Here is a 19,916-nt window from a genome sequence, read left to right as displayed (position 1 = left end):
ACACACACACAAAAAAAAAAAAAAAAAAAGCACTGCTTCTCCTTGAACTACTTGCATGCTTTTCTTGATCTATTCAGGCTATGATATTTTATGAATTTCTTCATTAGGGCAAACTGGGTTGACCAATAGCAAGGCTACAGTATCGTGCTGGCATAATCTGTGCCACGATGACATGCATCAAAACATAGGTAGGCAAAGATGGAATGTGAAGACAATACCACAAAAGTCACATTAGAAGGTATCGACATGAGGTTAAGTTGCAGGCTCCAAAAGAAATGATCTGGTAGCTTATTTTCAACAAGCTTGACAATCTTCCCTGAGGCATGCCTCAGTCTACAGGTAATCCAATGACAAAAAAAAAATGTTACCTTCCCATTAAAGTTCATTGGAAGTAAAGAAGAAAAGCTGCATTTCTTTTCTATTCTTCTGTGGCAGAATTTAATTTCTTAATTTCTAAATTTAATTTCTAGATCATGCTATGCACGCATGGACATTCACAGCAAGAAATTCACACCAAGCATTAAAACTTGTATTTTTTACAAATTGAATTGAAATACAATTGCAAAACAATTTGTGAAACATACTATTCTTCGAGGTTGGTTATATACTGATCATACATTGTGGGTATTCATCACACCCTTCACTGCATATTGCAGAGCATCCAGACTGTAACATATTAATTTCTGTCTTTTATCTAAAACAGAGTTTACTGCAAGAAGCAAAATTCTATTAATCCCTTTTGCAGGCATCAAGGATAAGTGAAGGCAGATTTAAACACACATCCAGGTCCAAATGTTGCAACTGATCCTTACTTTTGTGATTGGTTAAAGAAAAAATAACTTAAATTGTAGGTATTTGAAGTTGGAATCCTCATTTTGCCTCTGAATGGCTCTCAAGCCATTTTGCATATCCTTAAGAAATTAAAACACTAGAAAACAGCATCTGGAAAACTGATACAGCTACTCTATTAAATTTAAAACTCAATCTGGTGAAAGAGGAGAGCAAGACCTATTCAAATCCAAAAGCATTTGCTTTCAGTTGGGTCAAAAAATCTAATACTTTGAGCATGCAAACATATGAAAATATTACCTGGGGGGCTCTATTTGTGAATTATATTCAGCATGATATCATCCAGAATGATGGATGCAGCAGCGAGCAAGAACTTCAGAGGAAGAAAACATTATTTCTTAATATGCTAGGAATCTTTTATATCTAAGATTTCCTATTCCCATCAAGAGGTAAACTAGCCTTCATGAAGCATGGCCTGAAGACTAATCAATGGTCTTCCATGAGCAGCCTTTCAGTATCTAAAGGGGAGCTAATAAGGAAGAATGGGACAGACTCTTCAACAAGGTCTGTGGTGACAGAACAAGGGGAAATGGCTTCAAACTTAAAGAGGGTAGATTTAGGTTGAATATAAGGAGAAGGTCTCTTACAGTGAGGGTGGTGAGGCACTGGAACAGGTTGCCCACAGATGTGCTGGATGCCCCGTTCCTGGAGACTTTCAAGGTGAGGCTGGATCAGTCTCTGGGCAACCTGATCTAGCTGTGCATGTCCCTGTTCACTGCAGTGGAGCTGGACCAGATGACCTTTACATGTCCCTTCCAACTCTAAGGATTCTATGATTCTATGTTTTGAAATGTACAGCTGTGCAATGGCCCACAGGAAAACTCTGTAGTAGATGGCTTCCATTTGTTTTTTTTAAGTGAGAGTTGGAGAGAATAAGGAAATGCATGAGATACTCCGAAAAGCTCATTTTCAATCACGGTGTCCTATACATACGACATTTAGCATACATTTGGAGACTTGGTCTGGCATTTAGACATCTGTGAGTACTAGTATTTTAGTGACAGTCTCAACAGTCAAATTTTTGACCTTTTGATAAAGAGGTGGCTTTTGGGAAACCATCTATTTCTGGATACCTGGTTTCATAATAACCACTCCTCGAGTGCTACTTGCTTTTAGCACTTTTTTTCTCCTGCCTTATATCTGTTGTACATTTTAAGGAGACAGGTAAACAGCATAATGTTAAAGTTCAGTGCATCAAAGAGAATTTTTAGGTAAGGAGAAGGACTAACAGCATTTTTCTGAAAAAAAGAGAGACATGTGATGGTATAACTGCAGAACAGCAACACACTTGCCCAAGTTGGAAGATAATTTACCATAACTGCAAAAAGATTATTCTGAAAAGCTCTGCTATAGTCTGTCACTGTGCCATTTTGCACAGTGATTTCAGACCTAACAAACTGGACCGTCTTAATATTTGGATGGTTGATGTTCAAACTGCTGTAGGCAGTGCTGCTACTGCTTCAGCAAGGTGTTTTTTTCTACCCTAAAAGATTAAATGATGCCTATGTGAAGTTAAAAAAAGAAAAAGTGCACCGGCCAACTGCATTTTCTTTCTGTCACTTTCATTTTTTTTCTAGCTAAACCTAAAATACTGTGCTTCCAGAAATTTCTATTTCAAAGTCCAATTTTTCTGTGGTAACCTCTTGAATTTGTTACATTTCAAGAAAAGCTAGCACTCAATACGTTATATTACACTAATTAGATGAAAAATAACTCAGAACAAAAGGATCTCCAATAAGTATAATTGCAGAAGAGGGTGACATTTTCAGTTGTCATGCTAGCCAATCTCAAATTCAATCTTATTCAGTATCAGAGGATATTTTGTAGTTACTGCAATTACAGACAGCTTGCTTACATTCCCCTGTCATAATCCACACACAGGCTTCACAGCTATGGATAGTCATTATTATTTGTTAAATAAGTTGAACATTAACACTTAAAATAATGCTTAAACAAAAAAACTTGCGCCAGGTTTTGCCCTTTTTTCCCTTCCCAGCTAATTCTACCATTTTCAGGATATAATCTATTTTTATTAAGTATCTAAATATTTTAGAACAAAACCATGAACTTTATCAGAGTCATTTCAAAGAAGACAGCTTTTTTTTTTTTTTTTTAATGCAAGTCTTTTGCTTAGGTCCATTTGATGGTTGTCTTCAGATAAAGAATCAAGGTGGAAGTTCTGGCACTTGTATAAGAACATTCATCCCAGAGTGATTCTCAGTTACACAGTTTGATTTCTATAAACACTTCAGAATAGAATTTCTCCTCCACTTCTATTTCTAGCTTGTTTCACCGTTTCTCTCACTTACAAATGCCAAATATAGGGCCTTTGCTCATGTTCCTTCTTTTTTGGAGAATTCCTTTTCTTCAGGAGATATACAGTAGCTGGGAAAGTACTATCCCTTTCCTGTCTCAAATCACTGTGTAGGTGACCATTCCCTTTGAACAACTCCTTATTTTCGTGAGTGGATAAGCTGATTCTTCTGGACAATTTGCATGTCAATTTATTACATTAAGTATGATAATTCTTGAAAAATGCTAGCTCTTGAAAGCTGTTGTAAATATGAGGCTTATTACATCTAGACTTTTTTTGGCATTTTGCAAATGTTCATTTTTGATTCATGAATAAGCTTGACCTGGAGGTTATTATTCTCCTCTGAAGTAACGGAGAGCTTCTTAAGAAACTTGAGAACAGAAAAGATGCCTCCTCCCTGTTCCTGTTCACTGTTGCTGTTCTCAAGTTCCTCATCTGCTAAACAACACTAAGCACACAAACCAAGTATAGGGGTTCAAATGCTACTAATTAGCAGATATTTCACAATGATGGTTCAGAGTGCTAACAGATAACAGTTTGCCGATGAACAAGTACCAACAGCAAGAACATGTATATAGATAGCAAAAACTATTCAAGCATCATGGTGTCTGATAAAGTGAATACGTACTCTCAAACACTGGCAACTGGTAGGCTGGAACACTGCTGGGTGTCTTTTGACACACGAATCGCTGATCATATGATGGATGGTTCTCATAACTATGATGAGATCAGTAAGATGCTGCTCATCTTCCCTTAGGTCATCATTACTTGACCGAATATGTCTTCATGAAGCTGAAGAATAAATGGCACTTTTTTTTTTTTTTTTTTTTTTAAACAGGATGTCAAAGCAAGAGAATCGGAATCAGTGCAGAATCTAATAGGAATAATGCTGGAGTTCACCCCAGTTACATCAGAAACTTATTTCAAGGAAATGAACAGATGTTCAAGGAATTAGGTTAACATGACATGCAACTTCTCTGTATCTGGATCACTTTGGGGCATTTCTTCCAAGCACTTACCCAAAGCTAACAGTGGATAACTCTTCAATATTGTACCTGAATAGGTAGTGCTCAAGAAGTAAAAAGAGTATCCTCTCTTTTTAGTAACTATCTTACTGCAAAGCACCTTAGTATTGTCAATAGCTGTTATACATCATAGACAGTATGATAGAAGGGCTCAAGAGTGATTAGATGACTTTCTTCCATGAAAAGGTCTATTTCTAACAAAGAATCCAGCTGCTTCTTTTAAACTCCTGAAGACATTCTAGTGAAGCAGAGATAATCATATGCCTCTTAAATGGAAATACTGCCTAGGAGAGAGAAACATGAAATCCCTCCACCTCTGAAAACCAGATGACATACAGATAAACAGACAGGTACATAACCTGGAGGAAGAATGAATAATCATCAAGTTGTAGGTAGAGATACGTGAAGGAAGTCAAGCAATTGGTAATGAGGCAGAATACAGAATAAATCCATTATTATCTACAGATCAGAAACATGCTTGATAGGTACCATTAACAGCTTCTAATGCAAACACGTCTGATTTGATTTTTTTCTGTTATGAAAAAGATCTTAAAAGATCAGAGACCTGAAGGACCTACCTTATAAAGAGGAAGGAGAGATCCAGTATAAACAGAACAAACTTACACACATGCCTGAAATAAACTGAGGATCCTACGGAGCTTGTTGAGTTGGGAATGGAAAAGCACAAAGAAGCCCTCAACTGTAGAATAAACCTGACTTAAAGGAGCAAGAAGGTGTGTGAGTCTTGCTTTACAGGTCAGGAAACAAAGGCAGACATCAGAGAAATGATTTGTTTGTGGTCACACAGCAAAGCACTGTCTGAGATGGATTTTGGCTCTGGATTTCCACGTGCAAATGCAACATGTAGCTCGTTCAGTGCTTCCATCCAAACAGCCTTTTACACAGTTCCTCACGCGGCTGAGGCAGAGCATGGATACTGATGTGCTTGTACCAATGCTCATAGCACCCAGTCCCTGCCACAGACATAAATGGCCTCGTTGCTGCTGCAGGAAGTGTTAACACAAACAGTGTGCACTTCGAGGGCCCGAGCATCATTAACAGTTTTTATCGATATTATGAAGTTCTGCAACAAAAATAATAGGATTTGTCAGGGGCTGTTATGAACCGCCCCTGCTGGATAAATACATAATACATGATGGCAAAGGTCTGATGGGACTTTAATCAATTGCCTTTCTGAGTCAAATAAATGTCACATTAGACGTAAGCCATGTTGTATTCTGTAGGGGCCTCTGCTCCCCTCGTCTCACAGGCCTGACACTGCCATGGGGAGCTATGCACGCGCATAGACTCCTACTTATTTGCAGCAAATATATCAGAGCAAAACGGGAACAGTGTGCTGTAAATTACAGATTTGGGACACCTCATAATGAAAGGAAAAGGGGAACAGAAAGAAATATGGGGCCACCATTGGCATGAGAGGTCAGCTCAAATACATCTCGGTGGTAGCTGGCATTGTCATCCTACCTTTGGCAGTCACTAAAGCATAGCTCATGTTTGTGCCTACAGGGTGAGGGAGAAGCAAGTGTGCCATTTCTTCGTGCATGTCAAAACTACCAAGTCAACTTTAAATGTTAAAAACACATAATTTAGGTTTTCTATCAGCAAAAGAAAGCTCTTTGTTTCAGCACACACCTGAAAAAAATCAGAATATCCCTTTGCACTTCAGCATTCCTTTGAAGATATTTCAACAACCAGAACTAAACTTGAACATAAATTTGCAGGTTTAATTCCTCTTCCAAATATGAAAGAGCTATTTTTCTTCCTGTGCTATGTTTTTTTCCTTTAATTCCAGGCAGCATATTAACAGCCATCTACTTTCCTCTCTGAGCTGGTTGTAGGAATGAATTTAAATTGTGAAATGGAGATCTGAGGTAACACAAAGTCCAGGCATATTTGGACATGAAGTTCTAATCCTAAATTAAAAAATCTTCATTATTTTTGGCAATCACTAAATACAGCTTAAATACCTGAAAACAGTGCTTAATAGGCTGGTGGACTGGAAAACTTTGGTCTGTCTTTACTTAATTATAGTAAATATTATTATATGGTAGTGCTATATTTACCCTTATCTCACAACAAAAAGTTTCATTGTTGTAATACAGTAGATTTCATTGCCAATATGTATTAAAGACTCTCAGCAAAGTGCAAACTTTTGTCCTAAGTACACAAAACCATCACATGGCTTAGAGCTTGGCAAATTAAAAATAAGGAAAAAGCAAACTCTCTCAGAAATTCAATCTCTTATTCCCCTCAAAAACACACAAAAAAAACCCCCACAACAACCAAAAAACCTCAAACCATTAAAATTTTAATTCTTCCTGTTCTAAGTCTTAATAACACAATTACGTGGATTTATGTAGTATTTTCTCCAACGAAGAAAGCCACTATCCTGATAAATTACATAGCAGCAACCAAACCAAGTGAATGAGAACAGGCAAGAAAAGAACCCTACACAACATTTTCCAAATAGAAGACCCCTACATAACATTCTCCAAATAAACTACTAACAAGTTTTTAATTCTGATACTGTTAGGTGTCAAAGTGAATGCAATATATTTAACCTACCCAGATAAGAAGTGTAGATTACTACTAGATGGGAAGGTACACTGGACTGGGATAAGGAAGGGTTCCTTGGCACCAGGACAGTATCCATCAGGGATGGGTTGAAATGCTAGTTGACTGTTTCTTACACTTGCCTAGCTCTTACACAGCATGGAATACTATATACTATCTGAGTTCAACAGCATAATACCCTGTACAACAAGTATATCCCCAAATTGATCTACATACTCTCAGCCAAAAATGCATGTATCAATTCCAGATCAATTGATCACACAGTGTTACTAAGCCTGAGTCCCAGAAGCTGATGCTGCATTAAAATTCTGGGCTACTGCATCAGTACAGCATCTCAGTACTGAATCTTGTGGCCATACGGAACAACAGAGGAGTTCCCAAATGCTTTGTACTGATCTGAATGGAACTTGAACAAAATGTACAACTTTAATCAATAAAGGTATAAAATGTTTGGTAATAAATACTTACACAAGAGTCAGGAAAGGTTCCTTCAGAGGAAGGCCACAAATTGAATGTGAGTGATCTGCAAAGAAAAGGGAGAAAAAAGGAAATTATGAAATTAAGTGATAATAAGCACTCTAAACGATACCAAAATAAAAGAGGGATCGAGGAGCCTCACAGATGGTAGCAGTTCCCACAGGAGAGAAAAAAAAAAGAAGTGTTTAAAAATTTTAAACTGCATAAATCTTGGAAGTTTTGAAATTACCTGACCCCAAAACTATATAGCTGAGAAAACTGGCAATGGCCAAGGAGTTTTTCAGTCCTGGGATAATTCCAAGCCAGCAGAGACTAAATATCCTCTGGTGGCTGTTCAACAGCCTCCGTGAAATAGGCTTGTGTCTCCTATGGACAAATGCTCTTATCACAAAAACACTGCCAGATTTGAATGGCATCCTTCTTAGCAGCCATGCCAGATGATACAGGACTCTAAAACAGAACTCGTCTTCTTGATCCTGACCTTCACAGAAGAGGGGTTAGGCATATTATTAGGGCTGAGGATGCTTACATTACAGCTGATAGCTGCACAGGAAAATTGTGTTGTCTTAGTTCCTTCTGTCAACACAGTATCTTTTGGACTTGACAGATTTGTTACCCTGAGACCCCCAAGAAGAGAACGGATGCATCAAAACAGAAAGGCTAAGGGATTGCAAACTTTTGGTAGACGAAAGGTCTGGTTTCCAAAGCCTACAAAGGAATATCTAAGCTCTACTGCCAACAACTGTGCAAAACATATTAACACAGGATGAAGCAATGGACAAAATGAATCAAAGCCTAATGCTCTGAATTGTAACAAGAAGATACACTCCTATTTGACAAAGGCTACGAATCAGTCTGGTTCTGCCTTCCAAGCTGAAAGAAATTCCGGCAGTCAGAACAGACTGCATTCTCCAACAGATTGCTGAGCAGGGTACCAGGAGCACAGTGCACAAAGACCATGGGATCCTTATGGTGCACTTTAGTACTTAAGTCAAGCCGTGGCCCTCATCTATCGTCTCCTGCCAATTGCAAGGAGATTAGCTCATTACTCAAAGCAATTAAAAATGTTCACAGAAGTACAAACCTAAGTTGAGATAGTGAAGAAAAAGAAGTAGCTGTCACAGGAGAGAAAGAAGGAAGGCAAATAGAAAATTTCTTTGGAGCTGTAGCTATTATTTGTGGGAATTATGGGCGTGGTAGAGGTGAGTGCAAGAGAAAGCATGTATGCTTATCTAATGTTAGGTCATCCAGCAGTAGTGGTGGAAGAAATACAGCAAAGAACAGAGAGAATCATAAGAACTGCAAGGCAGCAAACAAGATGCTTATAGCATTTATTGGATAGGCCACCCAGAGAGGCTCTGCTTAACTGCAAAGTTTCTCTTTAAAGAAGAGAGGGAACTGATTATTCCCACACATTTGAAAAATTTGCATGAGACAGATGAGAAGATGGATGCTGCCCACTGAAAAGCTGAAGTGCCCCAAGATGAAATAAGATGGACATGATCAGCATGGGGGAGAGCACATCACTGTTATTTTTCAAAAATCCATAACTCTGATGAAAATTAAAAGGGAAATTCTGGTGGAAAAAACCCTGCTTTGCTAAGCATGCGTCCCTTGTTTTCCTTTTAGAATGCTCCCGGAGATTTAAGCATGAAGCCCACAGACACAACTGCATGCAAAGGACTGCAGTGGCTGGTAGCTGGGAATTAATTTTTTCAGGGTTTTGGGCAGCTGGGACAGTGATCTGCACCATGGAAGAACCTTAGACAAGAGGTCTGAGCCAAAGAATGTGCCTTGGAGCCCCAGAGCGAAAAAGAAAAAAAAAAAAGTGGGAGGCATCCAGCATGGGAGAAAAAACACAGAATGGAAAATTTTAGCCCAGTGGTTAGACTTTGGCTGTATTATAAGCGATATAAAACAAGTTCTCTTAAGGGAAAGCGTCAAGCAACTTTAAAGACAAGGATGCCAAAGAATTCTACAAATTATGGCCTGAGACTCTGGAGGTGCTGAGTAATGACTTACACCAATGTTACCATAGAATTTGCTGTAAGGAATGAACAAGACTGTCATACACAATTAAAACTGTAGGGTAAGCCTGGAGAGGCAGAACATACTGGAATCTGCAAACTAGAATCTGGCAAATCACCAGAACTGAAACACCATAATTTTTTAAATGATCATAATTGGTTTAGATACTTGATTACAAGTTTTGTTTTAAAAATATATTAAAAAACCCAAAACTTTCCATGTAAAGTATTTGAAAAACAAAATGTGTCTGAGGAAACTATGTTTTGTTCCAGGTTAGATAACTGTAGCACACGTATGCTGCAGATAAGTGGGCCAAATTCTCTTCTCAGTGCCCCCTGCAATCTTTCAGACTTAATTGAAACCATGAGCAGAACCTGAACCATTAAAATGCTGGGCTGAAACTTTTCATCATACGACACTGTTTGTCACAAGAGACATACTTAACCTAATTACATTATATTAACACAGTGAATTTCTTCAATATATACTATTGCATAATACATAAAAAATGAAGTATGAGAAAGCTGACTATTTTTCTTAGTTCTCTGTATTATAGGCAGAACAAGTACCAGTCTCTATGCCATTTGTTTTCCACCCAGTATTGCTCTATTTCATGGGGTAGACAAAAGGAATCCACTGATCTTTTTCATATTCAGTTCCTAGTGTTAATTAATCATTATTACTTGGAAGCTGTTTTGGCCATTGGACAGGATAGCCAGCGGCTAATCTTAAATCTGCTCTTGATTCATTGTGGGCAGATTCTGCCCACTTTCTCTGCTGTGTGAATATATGCCATTTAAATCACAAAGGCAAAAAGACAAGTAAGACGTAAACCTTAAGGATAGTTAGGAATCTCTCAATGATTTTAATAAGAATTAGTCTCCTAAATGCTGAAGAATTTCTACTTATGGGTAGTTAGATGGTAAAATCCAGTCATATGAGTTATGCTATGTAAGCAGGTAATTGATTTATGAATCTAAATATAATTTTCAAGGAGACTTAGTTGTTCATGTCAAATTTTATTGGAAGTTGGTAAAATTTTGGCTGTAAACCACCTGAGGACTTGAAATTTTTTAACCTTTGTTAGCACAAGTACCACTTACTTTCAAGGGAATTAACATCTTAGCTGCCAGAGTTGTTTCTGAAAACTGAATCTAGTTGCTTCTAACAATTTATTCACTAAATGGCTTGAGTTAACCATCAGAACAGCGATTCTGCTCCATTTGTGAAAACGATTCAGGATCTCTCAGATGTAACACTACCAAGATGAGAAATGTTATTCATTCAACAGCTTTATAAATTATGGACCACTTCAAACAGGAAGAACTGCAGATGGATTCAGATAATTCCAACCCGAGTGTTTTTACCTCAAAACCATTTCACACTTTACCAATACGGAACTGGCAAAGGGGAAAGCTTTATCACATGCCACCTACTAAGCGTATTGAATCTAAGATGTAGAGTCTGGCCACACCTCTCCTCCTGGAGGCACTATACCTTCTCTGTATATAAACTACAATTCAGACCTAGTGGTGCATGAAGACAAAAATTTAGTTACTAGAGAACCCCTCAGTTCAATGGAGGCCAAACTGAGCCAGTGCTGTGCTGCGAAAAAACAGTGGAATGGGAGACTTCCATCTGAAATTCAGTGGAGCCCTGAAAATGATCTGAGGGGGCAGAGAGGCTACACTGCATCTCTGACAAAGCAGACAGATTACAACAAAATTAAATTGAGGATTTCAGTGGATATAATTGTTGTTTTTATATATTAATGAACAACAATAATATGTGTTTCTAAACTGAGTACCAGGTTTGACATTTTAATCTGAGCACTCATGCTATCCATAAATGTTCATAAACGTCACAAGACCCATACCCTTTGATTGAATTACAATCCAGTATGCAATTTAGGAAACATGGATTAATCTACATAGATTTATATTTCTGCAGGTTACATTGTTATTTGTTGATTTATATCCTTTTCCCCTAAGTGTCCTTTTCGTTGGGGATACAAGAAAATACATGCAAATCTTTAATAGGAGAGCAAAAGGGAGCAGCTCAAAATCCAGTGAATAGCAGCAGATGGAAACTTGGTTCAGTGAAACCCATGCTAATTATCATTTGCTTTTTGAAGTCACCTTTGCTAATGGCCAGAAAAATCTTAGTCCCTGTGATATCTCCTATTACCTCCACATTAACTCATGCTACAGCCAACAATCACCTTGGCAATGCTGTGCAATTAAATCACCTTTCAATCATCTTGCTGAGGAATCCAGAAATGCAAATTGCTTTAGTATTAGGATTTAATTATAAAAATACACAGGAAGGCAGTTAAATGTTACCATAGCATACAGCTCTGGTGTCCACAGCACAAGAAAGACATGGCAGTGTTGGAGTGTGTCCAGGGGAAGCCACAAGGATGATCAGAGGACTAGAGAATCTCTCCTAAGAAAGGCTAACAGAGCTGGTCTTGTTCAGCCTAGAGAAGAGGCTCTCTCAGGGGAGACTTCATAGTGGTCTTTCAAAACTTAAAGGAGCTTATAAGAAAGATAGAGAGTTTTTACTAGGGTCTGTAGCGATAGGCCTTAAACAAAAAGAGGTAGATACAGATTACATTTTAGGAAGAAATTCTTTAGTCAGAGTGTGGTGAGGCACTGGCACAGGCTGTGCAGAAAAGTTGCGGATGCCCATCTCTGGAGGTATTCAAGGACAGGTTGGATGTGGCTTTGGGCAACCTGGACCAGCAGGAAGTGTCTCTGCAAACTGCAGGAGGTTGAATCTAAATGGTATTTAAGGTCCCTTCCAACGCAAACCATTCTTTCATACTATGATACCAGACATATGAGAACACTTTACCCTCTGACATCACATGAGGCTGGAAACCACATCAGCCAAAGTTACATGGCAACATATGGAGGAACTTTAATTTTTTTTTTTTTTTAATGTAGTCATGCTTCTTGAGGTGATGCCTATTTTAACTACAAAATTATCTAGAATTTCATTTTCCTCTATATTAACAGTCCTCATTGCACAATGGTATCTGCTTGGGGACTGACAATGACATCTACTTTAGCAGTGTACTAAAGCACGGGAACAGGCCAGAAGACCTGTTTCTACCTGAAAATTGAGGTAGAAATTCAGGATTCTGCAAATCCTGACCTTCTCAGAAGCCCAATTCTGCTCTCTTTGAAATCAATAGTTTTCTCAAAGGATTAATTAGGCATCTTTACTTCTGTGTGCCTATGAGAACAGGGACAATACTACTGTGCAGAGCTCATAGTTGTGAATTCATTCATTCATACAAGTATTAAGAGAAGGGCTGGCTGCTCTATCTAGTAAGAAAGGAAATAAACATCACACTGTTTAGTTAGAGCTAGGAAAGTGATGAACTGAGATGGTTTTACAATTGACAGCCTATTCCAGTGAAAAAGCACAAATGGAAGACAATACTGCGAGTTGAGCTTGAGGGACAGTTATATGGTCATATATCAAGTCTTAGCTTACTATTCAGAAGAATCAAAATAAAATGATCTTTAGAAATGCTAAGGAGTTTTTGTACATGTTAGAATTAAGGTATGTTGCTATACACTGGAACATACTTTCACAAATACTTTGGTTATGTATCACTAAAAAACTTGATTCTACAGGCATGTATACTCCTAATGAGATAAATAAGAAACTAGTGGTCATATTAAGAATGCAACAATGATCTGAGAAAAAATTTGAAACGTAATTAATGAGAATATGCCCATTACTCATCTTCCAAAGACAGTTTGTTTGACAGAAGAAAGGGCAACTGACTTTTTATTTCACTCTTAAACTTGAAGACAGAAAAACTTGCAGTTTATCTTATTACATATTATTGTGGGTTTATGAATATATATCTGATGTTTTCTTTAATTGGTATATAATTTATTACTTAAGATTATTAAACCTGGACTAGAAAGTGTAATAAAAGGAGAGGGGTTTTTTGTTGTTTGTTTTTCAATTAAGGATAGCTAAAATGTTAGCCTTGTCTTTTTCAAATTTAGAAGTATGCAGTGGGAAAAGGATACTTCAAATAAGTGCTATACATGTACACACACACACAAATACATTAAAAAAAAAAACCAACAAAATAACAAACAACTTTGTAGACTCTTAACTAGAAAATACATAAGAAAATTCTTGATGGAATAGATTTTTCAGCACACACTGTTTGCCAACAAGGATGGATAATATTATGTTCTGATAAGACAAAAAAATAATTCAATCGAAAATTGAACTTTCATGTTTCTGTGAGCAAAATCAAAAAGCCATCAAGGAGTTGATTCATTCCTCAGGTAACTCAGCCCAAAGTAAGTCCTACCAGCTGTTCTCAGTGAAAGCAATGAGGTAGATGAAATAAGAAAAGGAATCTCTTACATCTGCAGACTGAACTCTAATTAACATCCATTGGAGGTCTCCAGCTCCCTAAGAAGAACTTCAGACAAGAAAAGTCTCTATACAAAGCACCTCTGAGGAAAACTTCTTTCAAAGAAGAGCAGGAGAACTCTCGGAAGCAACAGCACGTTACAGCTTTAACAGCAGTTGCTATAAAGGGTTCAGCAAAATGAGAGCTAAATGAGCAAAAAGCCAAAAAAAAAAAAAAAAAAGTGGGGTTGAATACATTCTTGTTTTATATTTTAAACATAGAATTTTAAACCTGGATCTTGAGTTCAAGTTGGCATGAAATGGTATTACATGTAACATTCAGTAACTGTAACAACTGACTACATCTGAAGAATTTGTAAAAATAAGGTAAACCAGGAGGTTTGGTTGGTTGGCAGCTATGTCACAGCTGCAGCCTCACACAGCACGGCCTATGAGCAGAAGGAAGGCCCCCACCAGCAACAGTCTCTAAACAGATGGAGACCTTAGATAGAAGAAAATATAACACCTGTTTACCTAAATATGCAAGGATATCTACCTAAAGGTTATGTGTCTTTCAGTATCATACCCTAAAGGTATTAATTGCATCCTAAGATATTAGCTCTGCACATGGCTGTAAGTCAATTTGCTGTTCTGAGGCATGTGGTCAATCTGGCAGCTAACAAGCTGGATCCCTTGTTGCAAACTATAGCCACATCAAGTCATGCTCCCCTTTCTGCAGTATACACAGAGAAGCAGATCTTCTACTTCCCTGCTTGGAGGTTTGCAGATCTGGTCTACGGTCCACATTCCCTTAACCTACACTCAGATACCCATTCTCAACTCAGCAATGCCAAAGAAGTCAGACTACACAGAATAAGAAAGTACCATCACATAACACCATATCATTTAATTAGACTACATTTAAGTTAACTGAAATGCTAAGTTGAAAAAGCACGGTTCTATGAACCAAATGCATCTGTATTAAGTAAAGCAATTAGTGAAGTTGGGCTTGTTGTCTTCTATTAATAACGAGATAATTGCTATAAACTCTAGTGATACATATAAATAGGTTACTAATATGAGGAATTGACCCTGGAAAATGAGTTTAAGTTATTGGTTGGGAGCTTTCTATTACTAATTGTTATTTTCTTTCTGGGTATTAATGTTCCTCTATGATGATCTGATAAATCTAGCAATGTTGTGATCACTCCTCTAAATGCTATCTTTGGATCATACATGGTCCCAAGAGCCATGACACTCCAGTGTACTTTACGTAATTTATTTCCAAAGTGAGACATGCTGACTTTCCATAATATTTCTTTCATTTTAACATTTGACTAACATTCAATTTGGGACATAACTACTCCGATATATCATTTTTTCCCTGAAGGCACTGCAGATCAGAACTAAAGGGCACTGATTTTGTAAGCATCACAAAGCTGAGCTAACACAGTGGGATGGAGTGGGGGGTACTGCTAAGCCTGGCTGGGGAGCTGCAGGGGAGCTGGGGGGGGGTAATGCAGAGCTCTGGCAGGCCTCAGGCTGGTCTTACTTGAAAGCTTGTTCTTTTTGGAGAGATCTGTGTACTCTGTGCAGTGTTTTAGGACTTGAATATGAGAGTGACTTAAATAGGGAGCAAAGCAGCAGCAAGATCATTTTGGAAAATTGTAAGGATGTCAAATGCATAATCATATGATTTGTGCTGTCTTTTTTTTTTTTTTTTTTTTTTACAGTTGTACTGTTTTAAACACAAATACTTGGAACTAGACAAAAAGCATGTCATTCCCATATAAACCCCTGCAGACCCACTGAAGTCACCAGGGTTATGCAGCTGCACCAGTGTGTGAAGCATTAAGCCCTCAGCGCCTATAAAGATAGGTTAAATATGTGCCCTTTCTGAGTTTTCCAGAAGAAGAACCAACTTTTTTTTCGAAGATGCCATAATCAATACTTGGAAATTTATTTTTCACTCGCTTCTTTTTGTTCTCTGCTTATTAAAGTAAATCAAAACTATCTTATAAAGATCCACTAAAACAGCTCCTGGGAACAATGCTTTCCATTTTATATTTGGTATGAGAACAATGTGCTCTATAGCATGGAGTTAGTTTTGTGACACGTGCCCTGAAAACTGAGTTTCAGGAGAATTAAATTTTTCATTCTTTTTTTTCTTTAGATGGGGATGAGTGGCAGAAGAAGTAAGAAGGCAGTCTCTAATCAGAGTCTGATCCTCTTACCACTGCATCTGATCCTGTCCCTAAACTTAAGTGCTACTGCTAATTTATCTAAGTCACCTCCTTCCTTCATTCCTTGTTTGATCACACCTCTCTCTTTATGACCCTCACGACCCTACAGAAAGGGGGATTTGAGTGCTGATAGCCAGGTGGCTCAGCTGGCCACTAATCTTTGACCTTAACTGGAGAAACCATTTGATAATACAAATAGAGAACAACACGAGACTTTTGATTGAATCAAATTATTACAAAATGTAATTGAAAACAAAAGATATATGTTTTTGTCAGATGTAATATAAAAGAAACCACACTGTAAGTCTCTAGCACCTTTTCCAAAAGGTTTCATTCTCTGAAATGACACTGTTCCAGCCCTGAACTTCTTTTTCATAAGACACCAAGCCATCTTGAAGTATCTCAGCCGGGCAATTTCATTTGCTGACCCAATCAACAAGTGGAAGGGCCGCTCCGAAAGTAATGCCTCCTATGTTATTATGTTGGCCCACAATATCAGAGGCTAAAGTTGGTGGTATGGCAGTAGAGGCTGAACCAATATTCCCTTACATTTTGTTGCCGTGTGACAGATGGCAGCAGAGGGGCAGTCTGACAAAATGGCATCAAATAAAGGTATGGGATTGAATTCCTCCACGTAGAAGAAGTTGCACCCATTTACATTCATCGATGAACACTGATGAGACCAAACAGTGGATGTGAGCACAGTAAAGTGATAGGTGGTGTGTTTCAGCAGTAGCGACAGCAGGTCACTACAACTATCTGCTGTAGTTTTCAAGGAAATAAATAGGAGGCATTACCTTTGGACCACCACCACCATTATAAAATGATGGGACGATCTTCAAGAATATTTGAGGGTTTGGGGAGCTTTTCCAAGTTTTCCAGTTATCTAAAAATCAGTATAGGTCAGCCAAATCAATACAGCTCATTCAGAGGGGAACTAATGTGACTTGAAGCTCTCGGAGTTAGGTATGAATATCTCATGAGCTTGATTTATAAAAAAAAATTCACCGAGATTAATGTTACCTTTTGTTATACAGGAGGAATTGTCCTTATTCCCATTTCATGGGAAATGAATAAATGAAAGAATGGAAGTTGATTCAATACTAAATGATAGGATGCATGAGAATGGCACAAAGCTGTGCCAGGGGAGGTTCAGACTGGACATTAGGAAAAACTGATTTACTTTGAGAGTGGTGAAATGTTAGAACAGGCTTCCTAGGGAGGTGGTTGACATCCCATGCCTGTCAGTGTTCAGGAGGCATTTGGACAATACCCTCAAAAATATGCTTTAGTTTTCAATTAGCCCTAAGTTGGTCAGGCAGTTGGACTTGAGCCATATCAGTCCCTTTTAATCTTAAACTATTCTAATCTATAAAGCAAAACTGAAAAATGGTCTCTTATCTTTTCCTATCCAGTTTATAGTTTGAACCACATCAAGTGAGAATAAAAGTCCTTAAAGAAACCTGAAAAGCCATCTGCCTACTGCTTTCAATGAAGAAAAGCTGATCTCTTTGATTATTGAAGCCAAACCGAACAGCAGATACAAAGATTTTACAGTCTCTTAGTGGCAAGCCATAGTTTACATTATTTATCAGCTTCCCTACAAAGCATAAGTGTCTATTTCACAAAGACAAAATCAAAAGCAAACAATTCCAAGAACTTATCCAAATTCAGTTTATATAGTTTGTTGCATCTAAATGCTTCAGAAAACTAAACCTTTCTATATAGGTTGGGCTTGAATATAATCATTATAACATCTTCCCAGCTTATTTAAAACTGCAACAAGTTACAGAAATTAAAAGAAGGTTCACAGGTGAGTCAGTTTAAGAAGGAGCACAATAAACTGGCATTATAGTGTAAGAACATATCACGTCTATAGACAAACTCTTGTAAAGCTATTGCAGAGTTATATTCCACGTTAGTTTGGGAGATCAGTGGGTGGAGGATGAAAGAATCAGATCGAAGGGATAGTGTATAGCACAAGAGCAATGCTAGCTTTATTTTGCAACCCATTATTTTCATAAGAACATGAATCAAAGAGATAAACTATGCCAATTTCTTCATAGCCGACTTGTTACGGGATATTGTTTGAGTCTTCACTAATGACTCCTTGAGGTTGGTTATTACTGTGATTAGGAGTTGGGAGGATAGAGGTCTGAGACCTTTCAAAGGAAACATTTTGTTCAGAACTGTTACAGAAAATAAAGTCAGCATTACAGTAACTTTAACAACCCAACCAGGATAATAGTCTGTGCATGCGGACAGTGCTTTTTCTGTTTTAAATGAGGGAGATAAACTCTACATAAGATGGGAAGCTGAGATAACCAGCTATTCAGTCTTGGGGATCAGAAAGCTGTCAGCCTGAGAAATATGAGTATCTGTGGAAATGCTCTGGAAAAGGAAGGATGGTGCAGCTATTAGCAGGTGGCAAGAAAAAAAAAAAAGGCTTTAAAATTTGCTTTTTGTTTGTGGCAAGGATAAATACATTAAGGAATCTGAGATGCTTGAATACCCTTGGCAGCCTACTGAGATTTCTTTTTTCTTTTCATGCAAAAGCTGGCTGTATGCAATGCTATTCTGCTCTGACAGTTAGCTTGAAAAGACCAGTGGTCATGCCCATCACTGAGGTCAGTATGAAAACTTCTACAGGCTTCATTAGAAACAGAGCAAAGAGGTACTGTGTCAGTCTGCAGCAAGGGCAGATAAAAAGCACACCTTGGAGCTTGGGGCAGATTTTGTGGGATCTGGTCCCTCACCTAAACTCCCTCTTCACTTTAGTCACAAAACCTTAGTTTTCTCATGCCACAAACCTGAGGTTAAAATAACTCACTTCCTCACCTGGTATGTTGTGAGGGGATGAATTTAAAAATAAACAATCTTTTTCTTTCATTATCACATCTCTATTTATCTTCTGTAGCTTTTATCACCAATACCTAGCAGTTATCAGTATGGCAGGGGCAGAGCCAGCTGTATTTGTCCAGACTTATTTGGTACCTCAGATAGCATAACGTATCTGACAAAGATATTGCCACGCTGTGGTGAAATTTCACCAGAGGATTTTGAGTTAATCACATACTTGAGAACAACTAAGAAGGTTGTCCTTTGTCAAAACACTCAACTATTTCCATGCCAGTGCAGGTGAAACAGTGAGAAACGCAGTGGGGAGAAATGTCTCCTGTGGCCTGAGCTCTTTAATAGACACAGATATTAACAAACCAACCTGTTAAGTTTGTCTCTACATCCTGAAAGAGCCTCCAGGAAAAGTTCTGGACTATACTAACAACCACAGGGCAATTGCTAAGATTGCTCTATCTGAAATGCTTGTATTTCCTCAAAATATATTTTCCTCTGGAAAGGACAGAGATAAGCTATACCATGTAACCTTGCAGTTGATCATTGTTTTCTTGTTCCAAAGAAGGGAAAATCACACAAGCAAACAGTGTCTCCCACCCGCACCATACGAAAGCGATCACCGTGAAGGATTTAATGGAATCAGCTTGTCAAAATGATGAAGCTGAAAAAGCTTTTACAGAATATGTCCATGACAAAAACTTTAGCATAAAGTATATAGTGCAGAGTGGTTTTTGTCATGGCAAAAAGGAAGGAATATCATTAATTTAGACACTAAGTGTAAGGTTCTGCTGAAAACCTCTATGGGATAAATCACAGAAATACAGCCTTGACCAGACAAATGGAGCCAGGCAAGTCCCAGCTCTTGTTAGAAGTTATCGAAAGTGCCATTGAGTTTTTAGAGTCTGTCATCTCTGGTAGATGATAAGAAAAGGGTTGGGCTGTTTTCTTCAGATCTGCAAGCATCTGGCTACAGTCTTGCTGAGGCATATACATGATTGGAATCGAAAATGAGCTCTTTTAAAAGTGCTTCTTAAGGGGACCCTATTCATACACAGTACTTTCTCCCCAAATCTTTTATGGGAAAGAAGCTCATTATGGTCACACAGACAAATGCTGTATAATCTTTCACCCTGTCCACTA

The 19,916-nt window shown here is 38.0% G+C and overlaps 1 protein-coding gene across 15 annotated transcripts in view; it reads right to left on the bottom strand.

Moving 5' to 3' along the window:
• The window catches only part of ZBTB20 (zinc finger and BTB domain containing 20), a 473,540-nt gene that overhangs the window by 132,769 nt on the left and 320,855 nt on the right, over positions 1 to 19,916 (bottom strand). For all 15 annotated transcript variants that reach the window (XR_016471235.1, XM_090150619.1, XM_090150595.1 and 12 more), the window contains one exon: positions 7,252 to 7,306. The gene's annotated coding sequence lies outside the window, so the exon portion shown is untranslated. The remainder of the gene's footprint in view (positions 1 to 7,251; positions 7,307 to 19,916) is intronic.

The sequence above is a fragment of the Phasianus colchicus genome, chromosome 1 (genome assembly GCF_987193195.1).
Source record: "Phasianus colchicus chromosome 1, bPhaCol1.hap1.1, whole genome shotgun sequence".
Lineage (NCBI taxonomy): Eukaryota > Metazoa > Chordata > Aves > Galliformes > Phasianidae > Phasianus > Phasianus colchicus.
This window is presented reverse-complemented; position numbering and strand designations above follow the sequence as displayed.